Raw genomic sequence first — 12873 nt, forward strand, 5'->3', positions numbered from 1 at the left:
ATAATCATATTGTTGCTAAGCACCCTCTTCTGTCTTTGCCTTAAAAAAAGGTCTTCCACTTTATCACAGAATCTATTTTACAAAAGGGACACATTAATTATCGATGCTTTTAATCCAATTATGAGGACAGCTACAGGGCTTGCAGGACTGGAAGCCGAAATCCTAAGCCTGTTCTTAGAATTTTGCAAAGAGCCCTTTTTATCGTTTCTGAAGGGCTATTGGTAAACGCTGTGTGTACAACAAACTATCAGCACTCAACCTCTCAACACAGCATAGTTTCTAAATTTGGGAGCATGATTAATAACTCCTTTCTGAGATGCCTTGCACGCCTTTCATTTCACTGGAAATGAAACAGGACAAAAAGGTTACAAAAACTGAAAAATTTCAATCTGTGGGTTGTTTACAACATTCAGCCCCAGAAAAATTCTGTAATACGGTATTTATATTCTTAAATGTAACTTTGTTTATTCAAATTCCAAGGTATGCAAATATTTTGTGGTTTTCACGCTTTCACTGGGATTTAGTACTATATGCAAAGGATAGTAATAATAATAATAACTACATTTAAAAAAAAAAGTTAACCCTTTTAAATAATAAAATCTAAAGTTGTTTTTTAAAAAAACATGTTAAAACATGTCTGTCTGTTGGCAAGAGTGAAGATGTCAGTGTCCATCATTACTAATAACAGATTGATACATTTATATGGTCCAAATATTCTGTTATATCCTACTTTTTATCTTGCTTTCTTTTTGTTTTTTGTTTTTCACCTAAGATGGTTTAATTTTGTGTCAATAGCACAGGTTTAAAGCTAACATCCATGATGAAGGGGTCATTTCCCTAAAATGCGTCAGTGTCACACCTCTATAAACAATACACATATGGGTGATGAAGACAGAACTGCCTATTCCTTGCTAGTTAGATTTGTGCCTTTGACATAGAGTTAGGTACTCACTATACTAACAATAAATTCAATTTTGTTGCCCTTTTTAAATTCCAGTGCTTAAAGCGGGACTAAACTAAAAACAAAAAAATGACACAACTTTAATCCTGCAGATCCCTCGATGGCACTGGTCTTTCTTGCGATTCGGTCCCACGTTGTCCTGGGACTCCTCTTTGTCTGGGAAGTGTGTTCTCTTCCAGTCTTCTTGCTCCATAACTGACCTTGCACTGCGCAGGTACTAGATTGGGTGACGTAGCCGCTGTGAAGGGGGAAAAAAAAAAGAGCCGATCTCACTGCGCATGCATGAGATTGGCATCTTTTTCCCTTTGGTGGAAAAATGCCTCTTCTGCGCATGCCCTTTCAAGTGCAGAAGGAGCAGCTAGAGCCTGGTGGTGGGAGCCCTAAGCCCCCCGGCATACCTAAGTCATGCATCCTGGGAGGCTTTGTGCTCCCATCGCAGTGATTAACATTTAAAGGGTCAGTGCTTCACTCTTTTTTTAAAAAAAGGGTCTTGCACTTAAAAAAAACAACAATTTTACTTTATTTAGACAGGTTGTATACCTTTTCTATGTAAAGCAATGTTGAGCTTAGGTACGCTTTCATTCTGTAATTTTTAAATAAACATCCACCTATATACATTTCTTCATCTTAAACAGGCCACATCCCTAACATTCATAGGAAAAGATATGCGATGAAAGACATTAATTTTAAGCGGGACTTTTAAAGTCCCGCTTAAAATTGATATCTTTAGTCGCAAATCTTTTCATTCTGTAATGTTTGGTACCAGGTTCCTTTGCACTAAATGATGAACCTTTGTTGCACCTTGTTATATCTTTTCCTTTAATTACTCCTAAATGGCTGTCATTTGAATAGTTGTCTTGATAGGAGGGCTTCACCTCTATTCCTGTTCTGATGACTATCCAGAATATATGATTTTTCATCACTATTAGACTTGGTGACAGTAGCCATCATGACAAATAAAAGACTGCATCAAGAACAGGACCACAGATACAGAACAAAAATATACCTTTTACTCCTGAGGAACTTTTTTATGTTATATTTTCAGGATTAGCAAAACTCTTGCTACAACCAATTTGTTGGCGGTTAGTGAAAGAATGCCCATCTCTCTTAAAAATAAATAAATAACTTGGTTTCATGCTGCTGGCTCCTTCAAGTAGTACTGGTTATGATGCAGACACTATGAAATGGGAGGTCATTCAGCTACAGTTAAAAGAATCCCCAGCAACTCGAGAAACCCTCAGGTTCCAAGGAACCATGGTTGAGAATGGCTGCTCTAAAATAATAAAAAAAAAACCCTGAAATGTCTAAGTTGTTGTAAAACACCTGTAAATAAATGTAAACTCCAAGCAAATGACATTAGGTTCACCATGTCTATGATGTGTTTGTTGCTGTTGCGTTGCCCTATGTAGTGTTGGGGCGGCCCAACACACTACAATGCTCAGGAAAGTTGGGCTATAATTCTGCCAATATAGAATATTCTGGATTGATATGGCTCCCCATTCTGTTGACTTTGCTTGTTACCAGGTAAAAAATGCTTGCAACAGTGAAAAACATCCAGATCATAGTCTACTATTTATACATTAAAACCAGTTTTTGTACACAGTGTTGCCTTTGTCCATTTACCTGGATATTTTTCCAATCACTACATTATCTCCTGATAATTTATAATGAATTTTGCATATACTATAGAATATAATGCATGATTCTTCTCCTCATTTCTGTTTCCTTCACAGTTTATGTTCCTCTTGCATGTGAATGGGTAGTAACTCTTCCAGACTGGGTCTGTTTACTCATTCATTCTGAGAGTTCAAAAACCACTAACACCGTGCTTCTCATCCAGGGTTCCTCCAGAGGTTGCTAGGGCTTCTATGTGCAATGAGCAATTGTGCTTCTCAGGCCAGTTTAAGTGACACTAATGATCTTTTTGACATTCTTCTCTCTGGTTAGCAATGCAGGAGGCATTCTGGCTACTGACCACCACACTAATACACTGTGAGCTGTGGATATATTATTTATAGCAGGGGTTCCTCAAGACTTGAAAAGTATTTTAAGGGTTCCCCTATGTTCAAGAAACATCTCAATTTGTGGTATGTGTCACGCAGCAAAAATCAATTAGATATTCTTTTCTGGTCTATGTTTTATTTTGCTCCCTACACAATTAAAATACACTGTCTACCTAATGTATCTTCTTTCTGTTCTATTTTCTCAACAACATATACATTGAAAGCTATACAATATGTGTATTGTTTAGGAATATCATATTATTTCAAATTAGTAAAATTTAAGTTATATAAATATATGAATAATATAATTCACGCAAAACCCATACATGATCAGGTTTTAATTGTTTGATTTGGATACTTACAGCTATTGGGCTTCAGCAGCAATATCTTCCAGCCTGAATTCTCAACTTCTTGGTTAGATAGTTTCTTTCCTCTTGAACTTAGAGGAGCCTAATAAATAAACTTACTGTAATCAGATGATTAGATGTGATCTCCAGAGTTCCCTGGACATTAATTTACCCTAATGGCATCCACACAAAGCTCTGATTTTACTTTTGGAGGTGGAACCTATCCCATGTTAGTATTTAAAATTTCCAAAAAACTTGGAAGTTTTAAAAAAGTTTGATTCATGCCAGTGCCAATAATATTGCAGTATTTCACATTCACCAGTAATATTTCAGGAAATTGATGTATGTTACAAAACAACACAATACACACTGAATAAACTTTTTGTTGTGCTGCATCTGTTTATTGTGTGCCATATGAAAATCTTTGTTTGAATTTTTTAATGGTAACTGTGGCATATGTGTAAGAGGCTGTAATCTTGTGTTCTTTTGCCAACGCTGACAAAGGTCTGGTTGTCAGTGATACCTTTAACAGCTAAATTTATCCCAGACTGACAGAAGCAGGTGCTGGTGGGCCTGCCAGACACTTGTGCACGGGAATCTCGCTTCTTACAGGTCAACAGCTAGAGGGGAAAAAGCTTCTGTCCTCATGTTAGAAACAGAGTGAGGCAAGCAGAACCCATTCTGGGGGTTTCTCTTCAAAGCCAGCTGGTCTGGCTTTAATATACAGGAATTTATTTTACCTGTAAGAGTTTGGTCAACGAACCCCTCAGCAGGTGCTGTAGGGCAAAACCTTCCTGGAGAAGCAGGGCACTGGTAAGTTTTTTTTTTTTATTCATTTTTATATGATTAAACAAATGCTAAACTGTTTCGTGCTTCACATAGCAAGGGCATCGAGTGTGCTTGTTCCTAACCCAATACAATGCTTTTTCACTTTTCATTTTAATTCACTTGCTAGTAAACCTAAATGCTTATTCGTTTTTTACATTATTAAAATAATTATTTTTAAGTAAATAAGTATTTTTCTAGGAATCAGATCAGGGCCCTGCCAAAAAGGGCGAGGATGCTTTTCATGACAATGTCTCCTTTGGTATTTTTATGAACCACTTTCCTAACTTATACCAAAAAAAAAGAAAGAAAGAATAAATGTCACCAGTGCAGCAAAATTATTTTGGAGTGTTGGAATCCCTAAAGTGTGTGCTTTTATGGCAGTGGTTAAGAACAATGCTAGCCTTTTTATTTTTTTTTCCTAGTAAACATGAAAGGATGACTTCCCTCTTTTTTGTTTAGTGCAGTAATAATGCTTATAACTTTTGGAGCCTGGACCTAATTTAACACATGGGTTCTCAAATAATAAAAGGGAACACATTATTTTTGGCCTTCATCGACAAAAGTAGTTCACAAACAATGACATCTGATTTGTAAACCCTCAAATCCAGTAGAAAGATAAAATATGAAATCATGAAACTTTTTAAAAATGAAATAGAATAAATAGTTTTTTTAGAACTGTAAATTACTTATAGATGCAATCTGTAGATTTTTGAATGTCAGTAGAGTGTCTCTTAATTACACATGCATGTATATTTTTTACATCATCTTTTGTTAAGCAAGGGTACAGTATACTGTTATGGAAGCTCAAATGGCAAATTATGAGTGAAAACAATAGAGTTTATGCAAAATAAGGCGACACACATTGTTGCCAGAGAAAATAGTGAAGTTAAGGTAATTTATTTATTTTTGCAATGGTCTTGAAATTGCCTTTGATAAGAAAGCTCCTTGCGACCAAAAATTACCTATTCTTGTGCCAAAAATGGAATACAAAGCAAGGGTGCTGGTTGACCCTTATTTATTCTAATTATAAGTTTATTTTCCAAAAATTTTGGGCCTGATTTTAGGACTCAATAATCTTTTCTCGAACGTTTTCTCTCAAAATACTTTTTCCACTTCTGGTAGATGAAAAATACTAAAAGGTAGGTAAGAAAGAAATCTTAAATTTCAATAAACTTGGGGCAACTTAGTTTGAGTATTTATTTTTTGTATACTGGGGACTGGAAAAGTATTTTTAATATTTTATTTTTTAATAAAACATGTGAGAAAGCCTAAGAGAACTGTTTATTGAATCTTGGGTACAGGAACACGAGATGACTAATATAGAAGAATTAAACTTTTTCTTCATAGTGTAGACTGATAATGTTTTCATAAGAATTTTACCTTTATTTTAGTGTTATACAAAAATTTAGCATTAGGAAAAATATGATAACATTTACATATGCCAAAATTACCTGATAAAACTAGTATATCAAGTCAAATTTGAGCAAAATTCAAGTATACACAACTTTACTTGATATTGTTTGCCAAGTGAGCATTCTCTTTTTCTTTAGTAAACACAGATGATATATTCTATCTGCCAGTCATTTATTACTTTTTTGTATTTTTTTTATTCTTGTCAGTATTAGTAAGGGACACAGCGCTGTCTTCTTAACCTTATTTTATGCCTTTTTCATATTAGTAAAGAAAGCAAAAGGAAAGAACATTACAATTCACAAATTACAATTTGGAGAAGTGTAGTTGTAATCACTTGCATTTGTAACTAACCAGTTAGAGGATACATCTAAGCCCACATATGCACTGATAAAAATCTGCTTTGTATAGTGCATACATTCCCTGTAATATGTCACTGGATGTTTGCACTGTGTCCCACTGTGACATAATTGACTTACCAACAAAGATTGTATCACATATGATGCCATGACATATGTGACCCAATAATCTGATCATCCATCATCTACCCTACATTTGCCAATTGTTTCACTACTCATCCCAGCCCAGGGTGATGACTGAAGCAAACAAGCTTAAAAAAAATGACAGCTGAGTTATTAGTGCTGGAGTTCATACTGCACAAAACAAAATCTTTTCTACGTGTTTCACTGCATTACACAAAATGTATTCTCCTAACACCAGGGAGTTCTATGACCAGCAATGTATAACCCATGCTGTTGGAGCTGGTGTGTTTGAAGCCTAAAGAAATATCATCATACCCCTAACTAGTGCAGAAGCCCACAGGCAATGCTTGGCGGCAAACAATAGTGACCATAACTACATTTGCTGTCTGATTTCTAAGCACAACCCACTCATCTGGGTATTATATGTTGAACTGGGTTCTCCCTAAATATGTAAATGGTGGTAGGTGGGAGCATAATCAACTTTTCAATTTTCCATATTTTCAAAATTCATATTATATTATTCTAAAAATGAGTATTTCATATCAGAAAATGTGCCATGATCAATAATTAGTGTATCCTTCCTAATAATATTATATGTCAATATCCTTTAAGCTGCAAAACGTTCTGAGAATTGTTGGTAATTTTGTATTCTGATTACCATCCATATTTGGAGCTAAAAAAACTGCAGGTCTAACCTTGATTAATGTGAATAATGTGTACAACTGTTAAAAAAAAACGATACACCCCAAGACCTTGACATAGGGCTAGGTCTGTTATGTCTAGGGGAAGGAAGCATGTTGCAACTTATACAGTATTACTATGAAGGGTTACCAATGACGAATTCCCAATGCCCCACCACTAATTTGTCATAGAAAGGAAGCAAACAGGGAAGAAAATGGTAAATTTTACATTAAGCTAATTCATTGAGTTTGAGGATGATATTGTGATTTTTGTTATAATAAAAAGGCCAAGAGCTGAACTTCTAATTTCAAACAACAGTTCTTCCTGATAGGAAATTAAGTTGCATCTCTTGTCTGGGATTAGGGCATTTTATGTGTGGATTTGTTTCAGATATGAGCCATTTGTAGGGTTTATATTCACTGCTAGTTGTGTATGTTTTCACTTTGCCTATACATTTTGTCTATTTTTGAGGCCGTGCCTTTTAATGCCCACTTTCCATCAATTTACCTGCATGTACATACCTGTTTTGTTTTATATTTATATATTATCTACAGAGGTATAAAGAAGGAAACTGTTACAGGATAGTTCTTTGTGGGAACATTAAAAAAAAAGTATAAATGTGGAACAAATATTAAAAATCAATAACAAAAAAAAGTCTTTATTCCCTATGCCTACGACTTGTTTTAAAGCTTAGGAAGTATATTACAAAAAAAGGAGGGTCCAGCTTTCTTTTATGAGGCAGCTGTGAATTGGAAACTTGTAGACAGGGATTTACAGAGTTGTAAAAGCAGATATAGGATTTCATTGAAGACTGGTAATCCTTTCAAATGCAACCTAAAATATATAGTCTTCATATTCATTTTTTTAAATTGTGCATAGCTGAAGCTATTTAACAGGTAAAACAATCAAAATGTGCATTGCCTATAAAATATTGGTTTAAATGTATACTTAATGACTAGTCCAGATTATCAGACAATAATAAAATCAGAAAAATGTAATTGAGCTGAGATTTTTTTTGCCACAGACCATACTTCTAATTTGACCCAGTTTTTGCATTGAACATACAGCGGGACTTCACCCTCATGGTATCTGTTTTCTTCTCTAACTCCTTTGATAGTCATTGCATCAGTGGAACATTCTAAATAACTGTTTTGGCATTTGAGTGGGGTGACAGATTCAGTAGATCATTGGCAGCTGCTTGGGCTAAGCTGTCCTGTGTGCAAGGGTGGAGCATGTGACACCTGTTGTGGTATTAAAGAAAAAAAGACAGCTTGGTGTATTAGAAAACTGCATATGTGGAATACAAAAAAAACACAAAGAAGCACATACTTAAGAACATAGCAAAATGCAATATAAAACTTTGATATCATTATTGCTTAGTAAATACAAAAAGCAAGACTTTTTATAGCGTATAACAAAAAGGAAATGCTATGACAGTGTGTAATATTTAGAATAATCAAACTTGACATGAAAATTATAAAAAAAACATAAAAAGAAACAAACAGCCATGAACTTACAGTAGTTCCATGTCTTCATTTTATCATCATAGGGCTAATAATAGTTATTTCCTCTTTCATTTAAAGTGTGAGTGGTTGTTGAACACATTGGGCCTGATTTAATAAAAATCTCCATGGCCGGAGAGAATACACTTTTATCATTGAACCAGGTGATCCAGCAAACATGGAATGGATTTCTTGTTTCTTGGATTTCTTTGTTCTACTTGTTAGCAAATGCTTTCAATCTTGGAACAGATCCATTCCAGATTTTTTGGATCACCCAGTTTCACTGATAAAAGTGTATCCTCTCCAGCCTTGAAGACCTTTAATAAATCTGGCCCAATATGTGGCTCTTGATGCACAAAGACTGTTGTGGGTAGGATCATGTGAATTCCAATGCAGGTGACTGGAAGCTTTAAAGCCCAACCTCTAGATGGCCGACTATGTTTGGCCAAGGTAGGTGGTTCTTGCTGAACAGATTCAAAACAGACTTATTTCCTACCTGCCCCTGTTGTTTGCCTTCTTCAGCCAAGGCTGATGTGATGATATCAGCACTTTTTGTGAAATAAAGTATGAAGGGGCCTGAATTTCCCCCAAACCCACCTAAGCCTAGGGTGCTATGGACACAGGGACACTTTGAGCCCCTGCCAATGCATCTTATGTATCTGTCTTATTGATCCGGAGTGCCTGTGCCTGTCATACAGCTCCCTACTCCTCTGTACAGTCCTTTGTACACCTGGGCAGGAACTTAGTCTCTCCAGACAATTTTAAAAGGTTGGCAGAAGCTGCAGAGTATACCTTCACTGAGCAACCTCATGTGACTTTTATCCACCTGTCATTTGTCTGGGCCACATGAGCACTGCCCATGAATCACTGAACTTGGGTAGTGCAGAACGAGCTGCCAGTTGACAACAGGTTGAATGTACCTGGATGGGGGGGTTCATGTGATTGGGGGTGGGGCAGGTATCAGGGGGTGTACAGAGTTGGGCGGTAAAAGGGAGAGCAGCACAAGCTAGCTGGCCTAGGGGATAAAAATATAAATCCAGCCCTTGTTAATAATCACTCCACTCAAAGGAAACAGGCTGTAGTGAATAGTTTTCCTAACAAGAAGTAGAAGGCTCCATAAAGAAACTTCTAGCACTGAAACTGAACGGAACATTTTAGGTATAGAAAGAAGTATGTGGGGGGATAGACGACACTGCACAGGTATTGATTTGCATTTGTGCCTAGATTTTAGCTTTAAGAAAATTACTATTTAGTGACCTTTATGTGAAAAAACACAAACGTCATAATATTATAGATTTAAAGTGAAATATTATAAAATGCAAACTTTTTTTTTAAATAGAGGGGGGGGAAAACCCCTGCCAGGATTTTTGTTGATCCTGATTTAATTTCACTTACTGGTCTGAAGACAAAAACGTAAGGGGAAATATCACTAGTAGTGATGTCAACTCAGCAAAACCCTACTTTTTGCAGGATAGAGGAAGGAAAAAAACTCTTCTTTTTACTATTTTTTTGTCCCCACTAGAGATTTCCCATTATAACTTTATTACAGTGACAATATTGTCAGTTGGACAGGAATGCAAAGGGATTTTTACTAATGAGACACAAACCAAAAAGAAAAGCAGTTAAAATAATTTTCTATTTTATACAGAATGAAAAAAATGAAAAACTTGACAAATTTGTTGCTTACCTGCCCCATAATTAAAGTAATTCAATAGCACTACCCAAAGTTTTAAAATGAGCAAAGTACTAGTTGCTTTGTATTGATACCACCATCATTGAATTGTCTCTGGTATCAGTAAAGCACATTGCACAAAGAAATTTTATGTCTGTGTATAAGGTAGTTATGTACTCTTGGGACTTCCCCACTTTATGAAAAAAGAGTAGACAGTGATGTCATTTGAGGAGGCGACGCATGTCAAAAATAGATTGCAAGTAATTACATATATATCCAAGTGGTTTTTATTTGCAAGAAAATAATTTGCATGTAAATAAAACTATTTTATAGTTTTTTTGGGGTGATTTTAAATATACAATTTTTTTTTAACATACTTAATGGGTAATTTACTTTGTGAGTAAAACCTATTAAACAAGTTGAATGTTATTTTAGTTTAGTAAACAAGGTAAAGTGATTTTCACATTGACTACCCAATCGTGTGTGAGATGGAGTGTAGTAAAGGAAGCTTCAGCTTACTTGCTACGTTAAGTAAACATTAATTTAAAAATTGATATTTATCTACCCCTAAAAAATCAACCTATTTATCCATAATGGCCAGCAAACCTTCAAAGAGAACTTTAGATTTTATGCAGTAGCTACAGACAGAGACTACAGGCATGGCAGGCCAGTAATGGGGAATAATAGGTCAACTGTAGGAGCCTACATGCAGTACTGGTGACGTCTCCTTTGCACGCTGCATGACATTTTTTTGGGGAACATCTTAACATCTTCCACATTTTACGCTACCTTTAATATAGAGCCAGTTTGGACTGCTATTCAGTTCTTTCCCCAGGTCAGCTTTAGATATTATTTTTTCTATACACTTGAAGCTACATAAAAGTGAATAAGTAAAACTTTCCATAGTTCATCAACCCCAGAAGTGAGCCAGTGCTTCAGATGGTTTGATTGCTGACACTGTACCAAGGTCATCCTCAACTTGTTTATTTATTCCATAGCTGTGAGACCGCAAATCAATACTTGCTGTAAGAACAACATTGTAGAGATGGTTTTGCTGTCTTTTGACCACAAACAGCAAAAAAGATATTTTTCCCTTGTAAGAGCCTTTTTTTCTTTTTAATAAAGAAATATGTGTTTTGGTTTAGTTTTACTGAATGTCATACACTCTTGACAGTGTGCAGGATAGTGGATAGTATATCACAAAATATGTTGGAGGCTTTACTTTATCGGTATTAAAACATTGTTATTACAGCACAAGGGGCAGTGGAAAATAAATATTAATAGTAATTTTATTATATATAACAAGCATTGTACTATTTATATCAGTGGTCCACAATCAGTGGCTTCAGGGTTGTATATGGTTCACAGATACCTTTGATGTGCCCCCCCTCCCTCGAACCTATAAATAAGCTCCCAATACATTTCTTTTACCTTTCTCTTCTTATGTACAAAACAACAGCAGAATCTGTAGTTGTAGATTTATATATTATGTGGCTTTCTAAACAGTGTTGCTGTGCAGAAACCAGATTTTCAAAGAAAAACTGTGCTTTATTCTGTAGTGGTGTTATCAGTTCCATGTGTATTAATTTTTGAAGAATGGCTCAGTTCACAAAATGAATGCCCTGTGTGCTTGACTATGATAATTAGCAGAATGAGCAAACAGTTAGGGAAGTAAAGGCGTTCTGACCTTGGCAAGTAGGGAGGGTCATAAGCATGACCAAACCAAGCCCCAAGGAACAGTTTGGCAATCATACGATGGTATTCTGTCTGAGAATTACCCCATTAATAACAAATTACAGCCAGGAAGGAATGTACTGCTTTCCCTCTATACTAGAATGGGTTGATGCTAATGAGATACTGAATTGTACTGAATTATACTGAATTGTGCCAAACCAAAGGTAGAAATAAGATTGGCTGACAAGTTAAGCCAAAGACTATGCTCCTGTTATCATCTAATTCATAGACTCTCCTATCCCACTGTATTGATCTATGACATAGCCAGGGTAGTACCATTATACTACAGTAAATATTAAGACCCCTTCCGTCTCATGAACACAATTCTTACTGAAATATGTTCCTTTCAGAAAAGTAGCATGTCTATTTTATACCTTTAAGATAATGTTTTATACCTTTAAGATAATGTCTACCTTACCTGAACTCCTGAGTTGATTCTAGCATTTACGTCATATTTTACCATGCCTAGCATAGAATAAAAATAAAGCCAGGGGCACTGGTTTCATCAAAATTACTTCTGGTTTTAGAATGCTTTTAAAAAACACTAAGAAATATCTACTTATCCAAATGACTCAGCATCTTCATGTGGGCATCCTGCACAGTGTAACTCAGCTGCAAAAACAATCGACAATTCTACCATCTGTCCCAGAGTTAGACAAAGCTAATAACCTAGAGGTACCAGCTGTGCAACATGGTATAAATACATTAGCACATTAAACCAATCCTTATATATCACAAGATAACTATTGAAATAATAAGAAAAATAATAACTGGAAAGCACAGAGCATTCTGTGCAGGCTGCCAATTTACAGTTGTCATAAATGCTTCCAAGACTTCTGTTAACTGATATATTGATTAAATGAACTTAAACATTTTCATAAGAAGGTAATATGACATTATGATCAACATTAAATAACATAAGGGAGAAAAAATGAAATATTAGACTTTTACAGTGGTATTTCTAAATGTTTTAACAAACGGAATGAACACGTACTCTGGCCAACAAAGTGCATTTTTCTGACATCCATGGGTATGTACCATCAACTGCCACTGTCAAATATGTTCAAACCTTAATTTTTCATAACTGTTTAAAAAATTAAATATGATTTCATATTAGCTGCCATTTGCAGGTTTTTTCAGTAAAAAGTTATGAGCCAAGAACAAATAATGAACCAGCAATGCAACCATATTACCTTTACACCATTGATTAATTTGTTTGTAGATCTGCCACAGTAAGTGGTGTGTTTAACAAC

At 35.4% G+C, this 12873-nt stretch overlaps 1 protein-coding gene across 8 annotated transcripts in view; it reads left to right on the forward strand.

The window, feature by feature from the left end:
- Positions 1 to 3970: 3970 nt before the first annotated feature.
- Positions 3971 to 12873, forward strand: part of MEF2C (myocyte enhancer factor 2C) — a 179170-nt gene continuing 170267 nt past the window's right edge. For 4 of the 8 annotated variants that reach the window (XM_072416169.1, XM_072416175.1, XM_072416173.1 and 1 more), the window contains exon 1: positions 3975 to 4124. The gene's annotated coding sequence lies outside the window, so the exon portion shown is untranslated. Of the gene's footprint in view, positions 4125 to 12873 lie in introns of all 8 variants that reach the window. The other 4 variants (XM_072416178.1, XM_072416177.1, XM_072416172.1 and 1 more) reach the window with 3 other exon arrangements.

Source organism: Pyxicephalus adspersus, chromosome 6, assembly GCF_032062135.1.
Source record: "Pyxicephalus adspersus chromosome 6, UCB_Pads_2.0, whole genome shotgun sequence".
Classification (NCBI taxonomy): Eukaryota; Metazoa; Chordata; class Amphibia; order Anura; family Pyxicephalidae; genus Pyxicephalus; species Pyxicephalus adspersus.